Below are 13145 nucleotides of genomic sequence, written 5' to 3'. Positions count from 1 at the left end.
TCTCTCCCTCCCTCCCTCCCATGTCCTCCCTCCCCCCCCACCCTTGGTAACCACCACACTCTTGTCCATGTCTCTTAGTCTCATTTTTATGTTCCACCAATGTATGGAATCATGTAGTTCATGTTTTTTTCTGATTTGCTTATTTCACTCCTTATAATGTTATCAAGATCCCACCATTTTGCTGTAAATGATCTGATGTCATCATTTCTAATGGCTGAGTAGTATTCCATATTGTATATGTGCCACATCTTCTTTATCCAGTCTTCTATTGAAGGGCTTTTTGGTTGTTTCCATGTCTTGGCCACTGTGAACAGTGCTGCAATGAACATGGGGCTACATGTGTCTTCACGTATCAATGTTTCTGAGGTTTTGGGGTATATGCCCAGTAGAGGGATTGCTGGGTCATAAGGTAGTTCTATTTGCAGTTTTTTGAGGAACCACCATACTTTCCTCCATAATGGTTGTACTACTTTACAGTCCCACCAACAGTGAATGAGGGTTCCTTTTTCTCCACAGCCTCTCCAACATTTGCTATTACCCGTCTTGTTGATAATAGCTAATCTAACAGGAGTGAGGTGGTATCTCATTGTAGTTTTGATTTGCATTTCTCTAATAACTAATGAAGCTGAGCATCTTTTCATATATCTGTTGGCCATTTGTATCTCTTCCTGGGAGAAGTGTCTGTTCATGTCCTCTTCCCATTTTTTTATTGGATTGTTTGTTTGTTTGTTGTTGAGTTTTATGAGTTCTTTGTAAATTTTGGATATTAGGCCCTTATCTGAGCTGTCGTTTGAAAATATCAGTTCCCATATAGTTGGCTGTCTGTTTATTTTGATATCAGTTTCTCTTGCTGAGCAAAAACTTTTAATTCTGATGTAGTCCCATTCATTTATCTTTGCCTTCACTTCTCTTGCCATTGGAGTCAAGTTCATAAAATGTTCTTTAAAACCCAGGTCCATAATTTTAGTACCTATGTCTTCTTCTATGTACTTTATTGTTTCAGGTCTTATATTTAGGTCTTTGATCCATTTTGAATTAATTTTAGTACACGGGGACAGGCTGTAGTCGAGTTTCATTCTTTTGCATGTGGCTTTCCAGTTTTCCCAACACCATTTGTTGAAGAGGCTTTCTTTTCTCCATTGTGTGTTGTTGGCCCCTTTATCAAAGATTATTTGACCATATATATGTGGTTTTATTTCTGGGCTTTCTATTCTGTTCCATTGGTCTGAGTGTCTATTTTTCTGCCAATACCATGCTGTTTTGATTATCGTGGCCCTATAATATAGTTTAAAGTCAGGTATTGTAATGCCCCCAGCTTCATTCTTTTTCCTTAGGATTGTTTTGGCTATTCGGGGTTTTTTATAGTTCCATATAAATCTGATGATTTTTTGTTCCATTTCTTTAAAAAATCTCATAGGGATTTTGATGGGAATTGCATTAAATTTGTATATTGCTTTGGGTAATATGGCCATTTTGATTATATTTATTCTTCCTATCCAAGAACAAGGAATATTTTTCCATCTCATTGTATCTTTTTCGATTTCCCTTAACAATGCTTTGTAATTTTCATTATATAGGTCCTTTACGTTCTTTGTTATGTTTATTCCTAGGTATTTTATTTTTTTTGTTGCAATCGTGAAGGGGATTATTTTTTTGAGTTCGTTTTCTAATATTTCATTGTTGGCATATAGAAAGGCTATGGACTTTTGTATGTTAATTTTGTATCCTGCGACCTTACTGTATTGGTTTATTGTTTCTAATAATCTTTTTGTGGAGTCCTTCGGGTTTTCGATGTATAGGATCATATCATCAGCAAAAAGTGATACCTTTACTTCTTCTTTTCCGATATGGATGCCTTTTATTTCTTTGTCTTGTCTGATTGCTCTGGCCAGAACTTCTAGCACCACGTTGAATAAGAGTGGAGAGAGTGGACAACCCTGTCTTGTTCCTGATTTAAGGTAGAAAGTCCTCAGTTTTATGCCGTTTAATATGATGTTGGCTGATGGTTTATCATATATGGCCTTTATCATGTTGAGATATTTTCCTTCTATACCCATTTTGTTGAGAGTCTTAAACATAAAATTGTGTTGTATTTTATCAAAAGCCTTTTCTGCATCTATTGATAAGATCATGTGGTTTTTGTTCTTTGTTTTGTTGATATGGTGTATTACGTTAACCGTTTTGCGTATGTTGAACCATCCTTGAGATTCTGGGATGAATCCCACTTGATCATGATGTATTATTTTTTTAATATGTTGTTGTATTCGGTTTGCCAGTATTTTGTTTAGTATTTTAGCATCTGTATTCATTAGAGATATTGGTCTGTAGTTTTCTTTTTTTGTGCCATCCTTGCCAGGTTTTGGTATGAGGGTTATGTTGGCCTCATAAAATGTGTTTGGAAGTATTGCTTCTTCTTCAATTTTTTGGAAGACTTTGAGTAGAATAGGAACCAAGTCTTCTTTGAATGTTTGATAGAATTCACTAGTATAACCATCTGGGCCTGGACTTTTATTTTTGGGGAGATTTTTAATAGTTTTTTCTATTTCCTCCCTGCTGATTGGTCTGTTTAGGCTTTCTGCTTCTTCATGACTCAGTCTAGGAAGGTTGTATTGTTCTAGGAATTTATCCATTTCTTCTAGATTGTTGTATTTTGTGGCATATAATTTTTCATAGTATTCTACAATAATTCTTTGTATTTCCATGATGTCTGTGGTGATCTCTCCTCTTTCATTTTGGATTTTATTTATTTGAGTCCTGTGTCTTTTTTCCTTGGTGAGTCTTGCCAAGGGTTTGTCAATTTTGTTGATCTTTTCAAAGAACCAGCTCCTTGTTTTATTGATTTTTTCTATAGTTTTTCTGTTCTCTATTTCATTTATTTCTGTTCTGATTTTTATTATCTCCTTTCTTCGGCTGGTTTTGGGTTGTCTTTGTTCTTCTTTTTCTAGTTCCTTAAGGTGTGAAGTTAAGTGGTTTACTTCGGCTCTCTCTTGTTTGTTCATATAGGCCTGAAGTGATATGAACTTTCCTCTTATTACTGCTTTTGCTGCATCCCAGAGATTCTGATATGTCGTATTTTCATTTTCATTTGTCTGTATATATCTTTTGATTTCTGCGCTTATTTCTTCTTTGACCCATTCATTTTTTAGAAGTATGTTGTTTAGTTTCCACATTTTTGTGGGTTTTTCCCCCTCTTTTTGCAGTTGAATTCTAGTTTCAAGGCTTTATGATCAGAAAATATGCTTGGTACAATTTCAATTTTTCTAAATTTGCTGATATTGTCTTTGTGGCCCAACATATGGTCAATTCTTGAGAATGTTCCATGTACACTAGAGAAAAATGTATACTCTGTCGCTTTGGGATGAAGTGTCCTGTAGATGTCTATCATATCCAGGTGTTCTAGTATTTCGTTTAAGGCCACTATATCTTTATTGATTCTCTGTTTGGATGACCGATCTAGAGCCGTCAGCGGTGTATTGAGGTCTCCAAGTATGATTGTATTTTTGTTAGTTTTTGTTTTAAGGTCAATAAGTAGCTGTCTTATATATTTTGGTGCTCCTTGGTTTGGTGCATATATATTAAGGATTGTTATGTCTTCTTGATTCAACTTCCCCTTAATCATTATGAAATGACCATTTTTGTCTCTGAGTACTTTTTCTGTCTTGTAGTCAGCATTATTAGATATGAGTATTGCTACGCCTGCTTTTTTTTGGGTGTTGTTTGCTTGGAGTATTGTTTTCCAGCCTTTCACTTTGAATTTGTTTTTATCCTTGTTGCTTAGATGTGTTTCTTGTAGGCAGCATATAGTTGGATTTTCTTTTTTAATCCATTCTGCTACTCTGTGTCTTTTTATTGGTAAGTTTAATCCATTTACATTTAGTGTAATTATTGACACTTGTGGGTTCCCTACTGCCATTTTATAAATTGCTTTCTGTTAGTTTTGTATCTAGTTTGATTCTTCTCTTTTGTTTTTCTATCATTTGTTTTTGTTTGTTTGTGTTCCATACTTCTTTCCTCTGTTGCTACCTTTTTTAAGTCAAGTGTTTTTGTGGTGGTTTTTTTAAGGGTGGTTACCATTAAGTAATGAAAAGGGTACCTACCATATTCATTGTAGTACCCTATCTTATAAGTATTTCTGCACTTCATCATCCTTTGCTACTGTTAATCTCCATCCTCTCCCCCCTTTTTTTCCTTTGTTGTCACAGTTTAAGTTTGGTTTTATTGTGTTCTTGGTGGAGCTGTTACTTGTGGTGTTGTTTTGTTTTGTTCTTTGAATCTGGTTGGAAAACCCCCCTTAGTATTTCCTGGAGTGGGGGCTTTCTGTTGATAAATTCTCTCATCTTTTCTGTATTTGTGAATGTTTTTATATCTCCTTCATACTTGAAGGATAGCTTTGATGGGTATAGTATTCTTGGCTGAAAGTTCCTCTCTTTCAGGGCTTTAAATATTGGGGTCCACTCTCTTCTAGCTTGTAGAGTTTCTGCTGAGAAATCTGATGATAATCTAATAGGCCTTCCTTTATATGTTGTACTCTTCTTTTCCCTGGCTGCCTTGAGAATTTTTTCTTTGTCATTGGTTTGTGTCATCTTTATTATGATGTGCCTTGGAGTGGGTTTGTTGGGGTTAAGAAAACTTGGTGTTCTGTTTGCTTCTTGAATTTGAGGCTTTAGTTCCTTCCACAGGCTTGGAAAGTTCTCGTCTATTATTTGTTTGAGTATATTCTCCATTCCATTTTCTTTCTCTTCTTTCTCTGATATACCTATTATTCTTATGTTATTCTTTCTGATGGAGTCAGACAATTCCTGTAGGGCTTTCTCATTTTTTATTTTTTTTGAGTCTCTTTCTTCTTCTCTCTGTTGTGCCTCAAGTTGTTTGTCTTCTATTTCACTAATCCTATCTTCAATCTGGGCTGTTCTGTTAGCTAAGCTTGTTACCTCGTTTTTCAGCTCGTGAATTGAGTTTTTCATTTGTTTGATTTGTTTTTATAGTTTCAATTTCCTTGGTAATATATTCTTTGTGTTCATTGAGTTGTTTTCTGATCTCCCTATATTGCCTTTCTGTGTTTTCTTGTATATCTCTGAGTATTTTTAAGATTTCTATTTTAAATTCTCTGTCATTTAGCTCCAAGGCTTCCAATATGTTAAGTCTTTTCTCCATAGATTTTTCCACATCTATTTGTGTTACCTCTCTTTCTTTTGTATCCATAATATTCGATTTCCTCTTTCTTATCGGCATCTGAGGGTGGTCTTATTGATAGCACGCAGGCGCACTCCCTCGCGGCTTGAATGAGCGTCGCTGCTGCAGTAGCTTCCTCCACACCCTCATCTCTCAGATTCAAGTGATAACAGTCCTTTTGCTTTCAGTTTGTGTGGAACTCCAGAATGCTCCGAGGATAAATTTTTCTGTTTCTAGTTGATAAATTTGTTGTGATTTAGGGGAGAGCTCTCGGACGCGCTTCTCACGGCGCCATTTCCGTAACGTCACTTCAACAATATAAGATTTGAGACAGCCTAATGCAGCTCTCTAGAGCAGCGATTTTCACCTTTTTTCCTTTCATGGTACACATGAACTAATTACTAAAATTCTGTAGCACACCAAAAAATATATTTTTTTGCCAGTCCTACCAAAGAATAGGTATAATTTTGGTTCATTCAACTGGATGGCTGTAGTTTTGTTAGCTGTTGTCATTTTTAAAATTGACAGTATAAGGAAAAAGAGGCCAGTGCCCTTGACTACATAGTTAGATATTGCATGTTTCAAAATATTTGCATTACAACGGTTGACAATCGCTGCTCTAAAGAATTAGAGCAGCAGTTCTCGACCTGTGGGTCAAGACCCCGGTGGGGGTCAAACGACCAAAATACAGGGGTTGCCTAAAGCCATTGGAAAATACATATTTATAGGCAGCCCCTGTGTTTTGGTCATTCGACCCCCGCTGGGGTCACGACCCACAGGTTGAGAACCACTGAATTAGAATATGTATTTACTTGTGGCAATTTCAGAGAATTTTGTAATCCAGAAAATGTTTCTTTCTTTTTATACTTTTAAATTTTAATTTATTGTGTTTACATAGATTTTAGTGTCCCCCAGAATGTATCCCTCCTCCCCCGTGTTCCCCACAACATCCCCCTTTCCCCCCTCCCTGCAACACCCTCCCCCTTCACCTCCAGAATTAGCATTTCTGCTCTCTAATGCTGTGTTATGTATATATAATTTTGCCAATCTCTTTCCCTTCTCTGATCCCATCCTCTCATCCCCTTTCCCTCTCTGTCTGCTTTCCCTCTGGACTCACTGATCCCACCTCTGTCTCTGTTCAGTTCCTCAGTTCATATTGTTCATTGGATTCCTCAAATGAGTGAGGTCATATGATATTTTTCTTTCTCTGCCTGGCTTATTTCACTTAACATAATAGTTTCCAGGTCTATTCATGTTGTCGCAAAAGGTAAGACTTCCTTCTTTTTCGTGACCCCATAGTATTCCACTGTATATATGTACCATAGCTTTTTAATCCACTCGTCCACTGAAAGGCACTTGGGCTGTTTCCAGATCTTTGCTATTGTGAACAATGCTGCCATAAACATGGGGGTGCATTGCTTCATTTGAATCATTGATGTGGTGTTCTTGGGATATATTTCTAAAAGTGGGATGGCTAGGTCAAAGGGCAGTTCTATATTTAATTTTTTGAGGAATCTCCATACTGTTTTCTACAGTGGCTGCACCAGTCTGCATTCCCACCAGCAGTGCAGGAGGGTTCCCCTTTCTCCACATCCTCTCCAGCACTTATTCCAGGGGTCCCCAAACTTTTTATACAGGGGGCCAGTTCACTGTCCCTCAGACCGTTGGAGAGCCAGACTATAAAAAAAAACAACTATGAACAAATCCCTATGCACACTGCACATATCTTATTTTAAAGTAAAAAAACAAAACGGGAACAAATACAATATTTGAATTAAAGAACAAGTAAATTTATTTAATTATTTTTAAGATTTTTTTATTTATTCATTAGAGAGGAGAGAGAGAGAGAGAGAGAGAAGGGGGGAGGAGCAGGAAGCATCAACTCCCATATGTGCCTTGACCAGGCAAGCCCAGGGTTTCGAACCGGCAACCTCAGCGTTTCCAGGTTGACACTTTATCCACTGCGCCACCACAGGTCAGGCAAAGAACAAGTAAATTTAAATCAACAAACAGACCAGTATTTCAATGGGAACTATGGGCCTGCTTTTGGCTAATGAGATGGTCAATGTGCTCCTCTCACTGACCAACAATGAAAGAGGTGCCCCTTCCAGAAGTGCGGAGGGGGCCGGATAAATGGCCTCAGGGGGCCGCATGCGGCCGCCGGCTGTAGTTTGGGGACCCCTGACTTATTCTGTGTTGTTTTGTTAATGAGCGCCATTCTGACTGGTGTGAGGTGATATCTCATTGTGGTTTTAATTTGCATTTCTTAATGATTAGTGATGTTGAGCATTTTTTCATCTGCCTATTGGCCATCTGTATGTCCTCTTTGGAGAAGTGTTTATTCATTTCTTTTGCCCATTTTTTTTATTGGATTGTTTATCTTCCTGGTGTTGAGTTTTACAAGTTCTTTATAAATTTTGGTTATTCTGACCTGTGGTGGCACAGTGGATAAAGCGTCGACCTGGAAATGCTGAGGTCGCCGGTTCGAAACCTTGGGCTTGCCTGGTCAAGGCACATATGGGAGTTGATGCTTCTAGCTCCTCCCCCCTTCTCTCTCTCTGTCTCTCCTCTCTCTCTCTCTCTCTCTCTCTCACTCTGTCTCTCCCTCTCCTCTCTAAAATGAATAAATAAACAAATATTAAAAAAAGGATTTAAAAACATTAAAAAAAAAAAGGGCCCTGGCCGGTTGGCTCAGTGGTAGAGCGTCGGCCTGGGTGCAGGAGTCCCAGGTTCGATTCCTGGCCAGGGCACACAGGAGAAGCGCCCATCTGCTTCTCCACCGCTCCCCCTCTCCTTCCTCTCTGTCTCTTCCCCTCCCACAGCCAAGGTTCCATTGGAGCAAAGTTGGCCCGGGCGCTGAGAATGGCTCTGTGGCCTCTGCCTCAGGCGCTAGAATGGCTCTGGTTGCAACAGAGCGACGCCCCAGATGGGCAAAGCATCGCCCCCTGGTGGGCATGCTGGGTGGATCCTGGTTGGGCGCATGCGGGAGTCTGACTGCATCTCTGTTTCCAGCTTTGGAAAAATACAAAAAAAAAAAAATTTTGGTTATTAACCCTTTATCAGACGTATTGTTGAATATGTTCTCCCATTGTGTGGTTTGTCTTTTTATTTTGTTCATATTGTCTTTAGCTGTGCAAAAGCTTTTTAGTTTGATATAGTCCCATTTGTTTATACAGTCCTTTGTTCTCCTTGCTCGTGGAGATAAATCAGCAAATATATTGCTGCGAGAGATGTCGGAGAGCTTACTGCCTATGTTTTCTTCTAGGATGCTTATGGTTTCACGACTTACATTTAAGTCTTTTATCCATTTTGAGTTTATTTTTGTGAATGGTATAGGTTGGTGGTCTAGTTTCATTTTTTTACAGGTAGCTGTCCAGTTTTCCCAAAACCATATTTTACTCCATTGTATGTTATTACCTCCTTTGTCAAATATCAATTGTCCATAAGGTGTAGGTTTATTTCTGTTCTGTTCCATTGATCTATATGCCTGTCCTTATGCCAGTACCAAGCTGTTTTGAGTACAATGGCCTTGTAGTATAAATTATATCAGGAAGTGTGATACCACCCACTTTATTCTTCTTTTTTAAGATTGCTGAGGCTATTCGTGTTCTTTTTTGGTTCCATATGAATTTTTGGAATATTTGTTCTATATCTTTGAAGTTTGTCATTGGTATTTTAATAGGAATTGCATTGAATTTATAAATTGCTTTGGGTAATATAGACATTTTAATGATGTTTATTCTTCCTAACCATGAACACAGTATATACTTTTACTTGTTTATATCTTCCTTGATTTCTTTTATCAATGTTTTATCATTTTTCGAGTACAAGTCTTTAACCTCTTTGGTTAAATTTACTCCTACGTACTTTATTTTTTTTTGTTGCAATAGTGAAGGGGCTTGTTTTCTTAATTTCTCTTTCAGACAGTCCATTGTTGGTATATAAAAATGCCTCTGATTTCTGAGTATTAATTTTATATCCTGCCACCTTGCTGAATACATTTATTAATTCCAGTAGTTTTTTGACTGTGACTTTAGGGTTTTCTATATACAATATCATATCAGCAAATAATGATAGTTTTACTACTTCTTTTCCAAAGTTTTACTACTTCTTTTCCAATTTGGATGTCTTTTATATCTTCTTCTTGTCTGATTGCTGTGGCTAGGACTTCCAGAACTATGTTGAATAAGAGTAGTGAAAGAGGGCACCCCTACCTTGGTCCTGATCTTAAGGGGATTGCCTTTAATTTTTGCCCATTGAGTATGATGTTGGCTGTGGGTTTGTCATAGATGGCCTTTATCATGTTGAGGTATGTTCTCTGTATTCCCACTTTGCTGAGAGTTTTTATCATAAATGGGTGCTGGATTTTATCAAATACTTTTTCTGCATCTATTGATATTATCATGTGGTTTTTCTCCTTTTGTTTATGTGAAGAATCACATCGATTGATTTGCGAATATTGTACTAGCCTTGTCTCCCCAGAATAAATCCCACTTGATCATGATGTATGATATTTTTAATGTATTGCTAGATCTGGTTTGCTAATATTTTGTTGAGAATTTTAGCATCTAAATTCATCAGGGATATTGGCCTATAATTTTCTTTCTTTGTGTTGTCTTTGCCTGGTTTTAAAATCAGAATTATGCTGGTCTCATAAAAGGAGCATGTAAGTCTTCCCTCCTTTTGAATTTTTTGAAACATTTTGAAAAGGATAGGAGTTAGTTCTTTGAATGTTCGGTTGAATTAGCCTGTGAAGCTATATGTCCCATGGCTTTTGTTTGTTGGGAGTTTTTGGGTTTTTTTTAACAGGGACAGAGAGAGAGTCAAACAGAGGGATAGATAGGGACAGACAGACAGGAACGGAGAGAGATGAGAAGCATCAATCATCAGTTTTTTCTTGCGACACCTTAGTTGTTCATTGATTGCTTTCTCATATGTGCCTTGACCATGGGCCTTCAGCAGACTGAGTAACCCATTGCTCGAGCCAGTGACCGTGGGTCCAAGCTGGTGAGCTTTTTGCTCAAGCCAGATGAGCTTGTGCTCAAGCTGGCGACCTCGGGGTCTCGAACCTGGGTCCTCTGCATCCCAGTCCAACGCTTTATCCACTGCGCCACTGCCTGGTCAGGCTGTTGAGAGTTTTTTGATAACTGTTTCGATCTCATTTGATGTAATTGGTCTATTTCGATTTTCTGATTCTTCCAGATTGATTTTTTTTTTTTTAACAGACAGAGAGAGAGTCAGAGAGAGGAATAGACAGGGACAGACGGACAGGAACGGAGAGAGATGAGAAGCATCGATCATTAGTTTTTCGTTGTGCATTGCAACACCTTAGTTGTTCATTGATTGCTTTCTCATATGTGCCTTGACCACAGGCCTTCAGCAGACCGAGTAACCCCTTGCTTGAGCCAGTGATCTTGGGTCCAAGCCGGTGAGCTTTTGCACAAACCAGATGAGCCTACACTCAAGTTGGCGATCTCAGGGTCTCGAACCTGGGTCCTTGGCATCCCAGTCCGACGCTCTATCCACTGCACCACCGCCTGGTCAGGCCAGATTGTTTTTTGAAAGATTATATTTTTCAAGGAATTTGTCCATTTCTCCTAGGTTGTCTAATTTTTTGGCATATAGTTCTTCATAGTATTTTCTTACAATCCTTTGTATTTCTGCTGTGTCAGTTGTTACTTCTCCACTCTCATTTCTAATTTTATTTATTTGGGTCCTTTCTCTTTTTTTCTTGGTGAGTCTGGTTAAAGATTCATCAATTTTGTTTACCTTTTCAAAGAACCAGCTCTTGGTTTCATTGATCCTCTTTATTGTTTTTTTTAGCCTCTTTGTCATTTATTTCCGCTCTGATCTTTATTATTTCCTTCCTTCTACTTCCTCTGGGTTTCACTTGCTATTCTTTTTCTAGTTCTTTTACTTACATGGTTAAATTGTTTATTTGAGCTTTTTTCTAGCTTCTTGAGGTATGCCTGTAATGCTATGAACTTCCCTCTCAGGACTACTTTTACTGTGTCCCATAAGTTTTGAGTTATTGTATGCTCATTTTCATTTGTTTCAAGGAAATCTTTGATTTCTTCCTTGATCTCATTGTTAACTCGTTTGTTATTTAATAACATGCTGTTTAGTCCAAGTGTTAGAGTGACTTTCAGTTTTTCTATTGTTGTTGATTTCTAGTTTCATGCCATTGTAGTCAAAGAAGATGCTTGATATGATTTCAGTCATCTTAAATTTGTTGAGACTCTTTTTGTGCCCTAACATGTGGTCTATCCTAGAGAATGTACCATGAGCACTTGAAAAGTGCTGCTTTCGAGTGAAAGGTTCTGAAGATAACTGTTAAATCCAGTTGATCTTGTGTGTCCCTTAATTCTGCTGTTTCTTTATTAATTTTCTGTCTTGAGGATCTATCCAGTGATGTTAATGGGGTATTGAAATCTCTTACTATTATAGTATTGCTGTTGATCTCACCCTTTATGTCCATCAAAATCTGCTTTATATATTTAGGTGTTCCTATATTAGGTGCATAGATATTTATAATGGTTATCTTTTCCTTTTAACTTGCTCCCTTTATCATTATGTAGTGACCTTCTTTATCCCTTACTATAGTCTTTGTTTTAAAGTCTATTTTGTCAGATATAAGTATTGCTACCCCAGCTTTTTTTTTCATTTCCATTTGCATGAAATATTTTTTTCCAACCTTTTACTTTCAGTCTATGTATATCTTTTGTTTTGAGGTGGGTCTCCTGTAGACAGCATATATACAGGTCCTGTTTTCTTATTTAAGCAGCTACCTTATGTCTTTTGATTGGGTCATTTAATCCATTTACATTTAGGGTTATTATTGATATGTAGTTGTTTATTGCCATTTTTTTAACTACATTCCTCTTTCACTAGATTTTTTTCCCCTGCTTTGTTCTGTCTACAGCAGGCCCCTTAACATTTCTTGCAGCATTGGTTTGGTTGTGATGAATTCCTTGAGATTTTTTGTCTGGGGAGCTTTTTATTTCTCCTTCAATTTTGAATGATAGCCTTGCTGGATAAAGAAGTCTTTGTTGTAGGCTCTTGTTCTGCATTACTTTGAATATTTCTTGCCATTCCCTCTGGCCTCACGTGTTTCTGTTGAGAAGTCAGATGTCATCCTTATGGGAACTCCTTTGTAGGTGATTGACTGTTTTTCTCTTTCTGCTTTTTGTATTTTTTCTTTATCTCTTAGCTTTGGTATTTTGATTATGATGTGTCTTGGTGTAGGGCTCTTTGGGTTTCACTTTAATGGGATTCTCTCTGTTTCTTAAACTTGTGTGATTTTTTTCTTCATTAATAAGGGGAAGTTTTCAGCTATGATTTCTTCAGTCAGATTCTCTATCCCGTGTTCTTTCTCTTCTCCTTCAGGGACCCCTATTATGTGGATGTTATTTCTCTTCATGTTGTCACAGAGCTCTCTTAGAGTTTCTCAGAGTTTTTGATCCTCTCTTGTTTTTGCTATTCTGCTTCCATGCTTTTGCTTATCTTGTGCTCTATGTCACTGATTCGATCCTCTGCTTCATCCAGCCTGCTTTTAATTCCTTCTAGTAGGTGTAGTCTTCATTTCTGATATTGTGTTTGTCATTTCTGTCTGGTGTTTTTTTTTATGATTTCAGTGTCTTTTTTGATGCCTACAATTTCTTTATTTAGGCACTCATTAAGTCCATCCGTTGTAGCTTTGAGATCCTTAAGCATCCTAACAATCATTATTTTAAACTCTGCATCCAGTAATTTGAATACTTCCATTTCATTCAGATCTTTTTCAGGAGATTTTTCTTGTTGATTCATATGACTTACATTCCTCTGTCTTCCCATTGTTTGTTTGTGGTTTGTAGGCTTGTTTGAGTTGTGGTCCCTTTGACTAGTAGAGCTGCTTTTCTGTTTTCTATATCTTAACTGGGTCAGGTGTGAGGAGCCCTTACTTAAGATGTCACTCTTACAAGGGTTGTTAGGTC

General features: G+C 37.6%; 1 protein-coding gene across 4 annotated transcripts in view; it reads left to right on the top strand.

Moving 5' to 3' along the window:
• Positions 1 to 13145, top strand: part of KAT14 (lysine acetyltransferase 14) — a 46541-nt gene that overhangs the window by 7207 nt on the left and 26189 nt on the right. The window lies entirely within an intron of this gene.

This window comes from Saccopteryx bilineata, chromosome 6 (assembly GCF_036850765.1).
Source record: "Saccopteryx bilineata isolate mSacBil1 chromosome 6, mSacBil1_pri_phased_curated, whole genome shotgun sequence".
Taxonomy (NCBI): domain Eukaryota; kingdom Metazoa; phylum Chordata; class Mammalia; order Chiroptera; family Emballonuridae; genus Saccopteryx; species Saccopteryx bilineata.
This window is presented reverse-complemented; position numbering and strand designations above follow the sequence as displayed.